This window comes from Zootoca vivipara, chromosome 7 (genome assembly GCF_965207765.1).
Source record: "Zootoca vivipara chromosome 7, rZooViv2.hap1.1, whole genome shotgun sequence".
Taxonomy (NCBI): Eukaryota; Metazoa; Chordata; class Lepidosauria; order Squamata; family Lacertidae; genus Zootoca; species Zootoca vivipara.
Genome location: NC_142590.1, coordinates 71,406,559 through 71,415,100, shown reverse-complemented (window position 1 = coordinate 71,415,100; position 8,542 = coordinate 71,406,559).

Sequence of the window (8,542 nt, the reverse complement as noted above, 5' to 3'; positions counted from 1 at the left end):
TTTATAAAAATACACCTTTGTATCTTATACAACTTATAAATCAATTGTTAACATTTTCATCTAATATTCAAATCACTGAAAAATCAAACTCCCATTTTATCTTCCCGTGCCTAATTTTTACTCCCTCTATAAGCCTCCATATTTTCACATTTTTCCAAAATCCATTCACTTTTAAAACTATAACTATTCTCAATTTAACCTTACATCCCCGATTACCGGCTCCACCCCCCCAATCCAGCAAATTCCATAATCAGCAGACCAGTTATAAACCTGTTAATCCATCCTTATAATCACAACATCACTTTCCCTTCACCCCACCCCCTGTTTACAGTCTTTTGCCATCCAGGCCACCATACGGGACCCCTGAATTTCTTCTCTTCTCTGCATATTTTTTCCTTCTTCCCTGTGGGCGTTCTGGAGTTCCAGTAATACCAATCGTGCCCCCCTCAAAGGCAGGGCACTCCATCCAACTTTTTGTAGAGTAAAGTCATCATTTTTTTCGTGGTGTGCTTCATTTTGTGTTGAATCATCACATTCCTCATCTTCCTCTTTTCCTTCCAAATCACAGTCACCATCACTGTCATTCTCACATTCATCTTTTTCAGTGTCAAAAGCTTCATCTTCTAAAAAATCATATTCTGCCATCACCATCTGAAATTGTTGCTGTAACTCTTGCCGTCGTGTCTCCTCTTGACATAATTCTATTCTTGTTTCCCACATTAAGGTCAAAACAGACCGCTGGAACTCAGGGGAACACTTTTTTGTTGACATAGTTCAATCCTGCCAAGGTCAAAACTTGTCACGTGGGGTGGAATATGATCACAGTTTATTTTCTCGACTCCATTTTAACAAACTGGCTGCATTCTTCAAGTCTTATTAACAATAAAGTTCGAACTCACATTTCACAAACATTTAGACCAAAAAAGAAATTCCACAAAGTCCAGAAATACAAAGTGAAATAAAAATTGACTTATAAATCCTGATCAACTCACTGGGTTGTCTGGGCTGCCGGCTCCCGAGGAAAAGAAAGGTTTTTCTTAGTCTTTACCTCTTGCTGCAGGGCACTCACAACCACAGTCTCTCTCCCCTTTCACCCTGCATCAAAGGGGAGATTCTCTTTGATGCCTTTGAGGGATCCTTTTGAATTGCAAATCTTCTGTTTACGGCTTCGGGTTTCTATTTACTGTCTCTTTTGTTGCCGTGGGGGGGGGTGGCTTCCTCTTTTCTCCCCTCTCTCCCAGATCCAAATTGTTTTATAATCCAAATCGTGAGGTTACTTACAGTCTGTTTCCAATTGTTTTATTTTCGGAAGAATCCAGCGCTCTCCGCCTTCGGCTTGAAGCTTCTCCCTGCTAGAATAACGTTGCCGCTCAAAATGGCCCCCGCGACTTCTACCCTCCTCGCTCCGGAGCTCTTATTAGAGCTAGCCGAAGGGTTGGGGAGTCCGGATTGGGGCTGTGCCGAGCAAATTTGCCCCCGGGACGCCCTTCCCGAGGTTCTAAGGGGCGCAGCGTCGCTCTCGCTGCCCTCCCCACTCCTAGCAGGGACGGGCCGTCTCGGAGACGAGACGAAACCCCGCCGATCGGCGCTGGCGCTGAACCCGGAAGCCAGGACACCTGTATGGTTTCATGTGTGTTGCTCCCATCAAGTGAACTTATAAAATTTCTTCATATTGAATCAACCCATTAATACATCTACCTCAATTTCCTGACCAGGCCGGCAAGAGGCCACAGGCAGGCCGCAGGCAGGAGCAGCAGCAGCAAACACGCGCTCCGAGCCCGCAAGCCTTTTCTGCTGCTGGGCGGGAAGAAGCGCGCCCGTTTAAAAAAATAAATAACTCCGCCCCCCCGTGAGCCTATTGGCTGCAGAAATGCGGCGGGGAGGGGCTGATGCAGGGATGGGGCCGACCACGCTCCCTGGGCTGCTAACGTCACCTTGCGTCCTTTGTGCACAGCGCACGTGCACAGCGGAGTTGTGGACTCCGGCGGGCGCCATGCGGGGCGCAGGCGCACAGCGCGCCGCCGCAGCTGTGTGCTCCGGCAACGGTGGGCACCGCGCGAGTGTCTGGCGGGCATGGCGGGCGCCGCCGCATGACTCAGGCGGCGCATGGCTCGGACGCCTCCTCCCCTCGTATCCGCTCCGGAGCCGCAGCAAAGGTGTAAAAGAGCCACATGCGGCTCCGGAGCCGCAGGTTGCAGACCCCTGGTGTAGGATTTCTACCTTGGCCAGCAATGAATTTACCAGGGTCTTCCTCTGAAGGTAGCAGGACTTGTTTTTGTGGCATTATACCACAATATATCTTTAAGGTACCACAACCCTACCGTCTATCGTTTTCAAGATGTGATGGTTATTATGTATTTGTGTATTTTAATCTGGAGGTTCTGATTTACTTCCCCCAGCTTTAGAAACAGGAAGCTACTTTATACAGTAGTCAGGCCATTTGTCCAACTAGCTCAGTCCAGCAGAGGAGAACCTTTGCTGAACTGCAACTCCCATCAGTCCTTGCAAGCATATCCCTTCGGAGGGGCAAAGGTTCCCCACACTGCGTTTACACTGACTGACAGCTGGGTTCTCCAGGGTTCTCTGCCAGGAGAAAACAGGGATAGATCCTGGGGTCCTTTTGCATGCAAAGCAAATGCTTTACAACTTTGCTCTGCCTTAATTCTTTTTGCATGCAAGATGGTCAAATTTTTCTTTTTCTTTTTATTTCTGAAGTATATTGTCTGTTCTAGCGCATCACGTGGATGTACTGTATGTTGCACACAAGTTGACTTCTTGATGGGGCATCAATCTATAGCAGCTGACAGGGTACAATTACTGGTGCTCTGCGCCTCTGCTTTATGGTGGTCCACCATTCAAACCCCAGTTACATTCATTCATTCATTCATTCATTGATGGAATAAATCTCTTTAAAAACTGCCTCTGTGAATGAATATGGTAGGAACTCCTGAGAAAGGCCTAGGAATTGGATTGAGCTTCTCCTTGTGTACCAGAATGCTGTTGGTGGGTGGGTGGGTCAGTTTTCATTGCTATACACATTTTTTATTGTTTATTGAAACAATATACCCGGAGGTCTCAGGGCGGCTCCAGTGGGGTGCTTGGGGATGATCTTGTGTTTGTGGAGGTCTAAGAAGGATCTTCCTTTGCTGCTGTCCATGGTGGTCAGAAAAGAAGCTGGTTGAGAAGCACTTCCAACACCATTAGGGGCTGTCTTTGACAGCTTGGGTGAGCGTGATCTGACAGTATAACTGCCCTTTGCAGGACCCTGAGACCTTTGCCCTGCAACCATAGAGTCTGCATTGCATACACAGGCCCATCTGCTTATTTTTAGCCATCCCACAGAGCAGTGATTGCTGGTAAATGAAGCAGCCTCTTCAGCTCCAGCCTACTGATGGCAATCTGGAAGCACAGGATGGATGCACACTTGCACAAGCCGCTTCTGAGTACTTATCCACTAGGCAGAAATCAAATTCTAATCAAGAGAAGGGCCAGGGCTCTGAGTTCTTCCTGTCTTTCCCAAAGCCATGGAGGGTTTTGTGCTTCAGCATGTGTCTGTACACACAGGAATGCTCAGAGAGCATGAAGAAAAATAGCGGGTGATGAAAGAATGCTTTCTTTGCTCTCCATGGTATGCTTGCTACAGTCATCCACAGCTGTTCTGTGGGCATCTTTGGCATGGCACAACTTGTTTTTTTCTGGTCTTTGCTTGTAGCGCACACTGATTAGCATGCATAATGCCTTGCTACACGATTGATCTGTAAAGAGAGATCACAGATGTGGAAGATCTTGTTTTAGGACTGGGGTGGCCTTGGACAGAGCATGGGTGGTACAGTTGGATAGGAATCAGAGAGCTTGTGGGCTGTAAGAGCCCCAAATTCTTGTGTACCTCTCATATTTATCTATACATTTGTGCCCACCTTTCCTGTAAGGAGTTCAAGGCTCTCTCTCTCCCCCATTCTATTTTATCTTCACAACAACCCTGTGAGGTAGGTTAGGCTGAGGAATGGTGACCGGCCAAAGGGTCCTAGTCCATCCTCACAGGGGCTGATGGGAGGTTTGGTCCAAAACATCTGGAGGGCACCAGCAACAAAAGCTGCTTTCCAGTTACTTACATTATGACGCATGTGCCCCTTTGTTTCTCATTTCCCCAGTGTGGCGAGATTGCCTTTGGAGGACTTGCAGTCCACCTCACTTTTCACCATCCTGAATCATTTAGTGTTGCCTGAAAATGTGGCCATCTTTGATCGTCCCTGACTGAAAATAATTTTATCATCAAGATAAACAGCACCCATCCCAACAGAGAGCCTTAAGGCCCATGTTGCTTACTTCCCCCTCTTGTGGGAAAAGTCCTGACATCTAACACTTACCACAAAGCCCTTTCCATTTGTTTGATGACACTCTGAAAGAAGTTTAAAAAGACTTCCCTTTTCAGAGGAGAAGCTGGCTCTTGCTCAGCCAGACTTGTTTGCAGGGTGGATTTGATTTAAATCAAACTGATTTAAATCACGATTTAAATCACGATTTAAATCACTAGTCAGTAAGGCTTGATTTAAATCATAGTTGATTTAAATCATAAAGACTAATTCTTGCTGGTATAACTTTATTATGCAAGTAGATGAAGATTTTTAGAATAACAACTTTTCATATTAGTTTTTTTATCCCCAGTTTAATAGGTTAATCATTCATATTTGGACAACTTTACTGTTGTACTTAGGAAGGAGAAAAATAATCATTACCTTAATAATAACAATTTAAATAGATTTATTCAACTGAAACAATAACATTTCAGCAAATGTTATTTGCTTAAACAAACATCCATGTTTGTTAACTAATTTGGCTAAACAAAAACAATATATATATATTTTAAGAAACTTAGACTGTCAGCCCAGCCTACACATGAAAAACTTAAATACTGTCCAAACAATCAGAAAAATATTGTTTCTATTCTATTCACTGAACTTCTTGAAACTTAGCACTGAAGGGGTTGCTTCTGTATTCATAGGTTTGTAGAACAATAGGATTAAGGTCTTTTTCTCAACTCTTTTCATGTTATAACATTTTTGCTGTGAAGAAGAGGCATGTGATCTCTGTTGAGTCAAATTCAGTTTTGAGAACTGCAAAAGTAAACCAAGCACCTGTGATAATATCTTGTGGGCAGAGAAACTGCCCAATAATCTTACAAAAACCTCTGGAAGAGGTGAATGGATTAATGGAATTTATTTACCCCAAAAATTAAACATATACAACCTTATACTACATAATTAAAAAAACTAATCTTTATTTCATGATGGAATAACCTTTGGATGGTAATATGTTTTCCTCAAAATGCATTTTATTTAAAAAAATCCAATTTAAATCAAAAAAATCGATTTAAATCAAAAAAATCCGATTTTTTTTAATTTTTTTTAAAAAATCATTGATTTTTATCCACCCTGCTTGTTTGTCTATATTACGTTTTTCACCGACATAGCCAAGGCTTCTTTCCCAGCTCCCCTCTGCGTTTCTTTTTAAAAATGAAATAAGGCATTATATTACCTACTTTCACACATGGGTGATGACCAGCTACATATTTTTAAAGAGTTCACCTTTGAGCCATTTAAGAATTCTTAGATGTATCCCATAGATAACAAATGAGCTGGTCTTGAGATGTAGCTGGACTCCAACCTCCCATCGGCCAACATAGCCAATGGTCAGGAATTATGGCAGCTTCAGTCCAGCAATTACTAGGGATGGGGCACTAAAATATCCATCCCCACACTAGAATATCATCTCTTGTCATCTCCATGTAACTTTGTTCTTCAGGTGCATTTCCCCCAAAACGGATCTGTCCAACACAAGGAAGACAAAAATGACTTTAAAAAAAAATTACATAGGAAGCTGCTTCAAGCCAAACCACCTTCAGTACAGTATTGCTGACACTAAATGGTTGTGATGTTTTGGCGTTTCAGGCCTGTCCTACCTGGAGACCCTTGCATGCAAACCCTGACCCCTGAGCTATGGACCTCCCCAATTACATTTTCTTCCAGTATAATATTATATTGTAGGGTGTTTAGTAAGTAAACCATGCAGCAGTCTTTTAGATCGCTTGGATCTCAATCCAAGCGCAGCTACTTAAATGGGAGTAGACGCCAGATTAAATGCTAATCTACGTCCCTAACCAGGTTCGCAAAAAGCTGCTATGCAGGGGAAGTGGGAACATGTGCCTCAGTGATTTGTATGTGAACTATGCATGACAGCACACTGCCCCCAGCAATAGGTTTAACACTGCTGTTCACATACGGGTACCAGCAGGGCAGGAAGTGAAGGCAAGCAGATCTGCAGAGGTGTTGAATATGCTTCAGCGAGATATTCAGTTGCTTCAAATAAATGCAATACACCAAGTTTACCACCAGGTAGAGTTAAATGACAACCAAAGCAAATGCTGTATAGTTGTCCCTATTGCAATAGCTTTTTCTCATTGTGTGTATAGCTTGCTGGTGTTGCCTTCAATTATTCTTGTTATACCCTGTCCTATCACCAAGGAGCTCACAGCAGCTTCCAAATGGTTCCCAGGTGGTCTCCCATCAACAAACCACCTTAACGTCTGCAGTAGAAGTGTGGCATGTGCTTTCATTCTCTGGGCATTGGTGTGGCTAGTGCCAAAGCATGCTTTGTGCTGTGACTGGTAGGGCAGTTTCTTCCATGAACACATGTAACTGCAGCTTTCTGAAGGTTCTCAACGCATGCAGCCCCAGCCACTGGAAAATGAGGAACCACACACAACCAGCATTATTTCTATGTGGAGTTCCCCATCCAGTTATGCAGCATAACATGCGTTTGTTCACCTAGGGTCCCTGGTCGGACATGGTCTTTTTGCAGAACTAGACCGCACCTCTTTGCTAGCAGGTTTTCCAGCTGAAAATCTGAGTGATCCTTCTCAGAGATGGGGCGGTTATGCAGCAAGCCATGAACACAGGTTTTGCGATTCAGATGGGAAAGTTTAGGTGGCAATGAATAATAGGAAGCACGTTTTGCAATGGATGCTGCAAACATTCTTTTGCAGGGTGCGTCAAGCTTCACCCATGGAATTAGCTCACTCATTTGGATTGCTCCGTTGCAGAAACCAGCCTTGCAAATAGTTCACGGGAGAACTCTGCCCTGCTCCTCCTTCCACAAGCCTCTATGCTATCAGAGGACCACTTCCTGACTGTTTTGAAGCCAGGATGGGCATGGGCAACCTGCTTCCACACAAATTTTCCCTGCCCCCTGTGGATATTCAGTATTCAGCACAAGCACCATTCCAACATTAGTACGCACTAGCTGTTCCTTGTCATGTAGAACAGCACTATGCATTATATTTATTTGTTTCTAACACTGCTTCTTCCTTCCCATAGGGGAAACTGTGTGTCCATTGGCTCAGGGGTGGGGGCAAGTTGGACTGGAGCAGGCCCCAATTTTAATTAGCATCTGGGCAGGAGGGTTAAAGTCTTCCTCCTTGCCCCCTGCATACCTGTTAACTATCAATTTACATTTTAAAATAACATGCATAAATGCAAAGATGCACTTAATCCCATGTCCAGCTTGGCCTTAAACCACATGCTCATAAATTTCACAGGAAAGCAGGGATATACTTGTTCCAATGCCAATAATCACTACCTGATGCAAACCACTGTCAAGAGCTGCGACGTGCAGTTGCCCTGCATGAGATACCCCTGCACTGCAAGTGACGGCTGTCTAGTGAAGCATCTTTTGGGCCTGGACCAGTTTTGGCCTACACCTGTGGCCAGATGCTCCCCATCCTCAGGAAGAGCTGTATACATGTCGGCATCTCCATAATGAAAAGCCAACCTGAGAGGGCGAGGCTTTCTTATATAATGTTTTAACTCAGCACAAGGACTCAACACTCAACTTCTATCTTGTTCTTCAAAGTAATTTAATAGTTTTTAAATTAAAAATTGTTCTGTTAAGACACCAAAGTCAGAAACTAATACTGTCACACATATACTGTTTTGTCATCATACTCTCAGTTTTAGATTTTATATACTTGTTTCGACAGTTAAGGAACCACCATCTTTTCATACATACATTACAGCAATATGAAGTTGATTCCATAAGATATCAAATCATCCTTATTTTAAAAGTTGTATTAGATTCTGTGTGCCAAAATGACATTTTTTTACACAATGCCGCTAATGTAATATACAGGTGTTTTTCCCCTGCCAAGACCTCCCACGCCCCATGGCCCCACTACATAAAGAATCTCTCTGTACATCATTTATAGAGGTCCACAGTCAAGTTATTGCAAAGGGCTGATCAAACTGTTATTTCCTGAATGTGCAGTAGCTTATCTTCCCTGGATAACTTGTACAGGCCTTACTCTGTAATCAGCTTCCCTCCTTCCTTTCCAGTCAACACTTGAAAAAGTTGAATTTTTAGATGTGAGATATCATGTTAACATCTAACTCTGTCACTATCTTGAAGGAGTGCAATTCTCCAGTAGCAACATTTTGTATATTGCCCTTGAGTGTTGGCCTTGAAGGGCAGCATAATCTTCAGGTGAGCA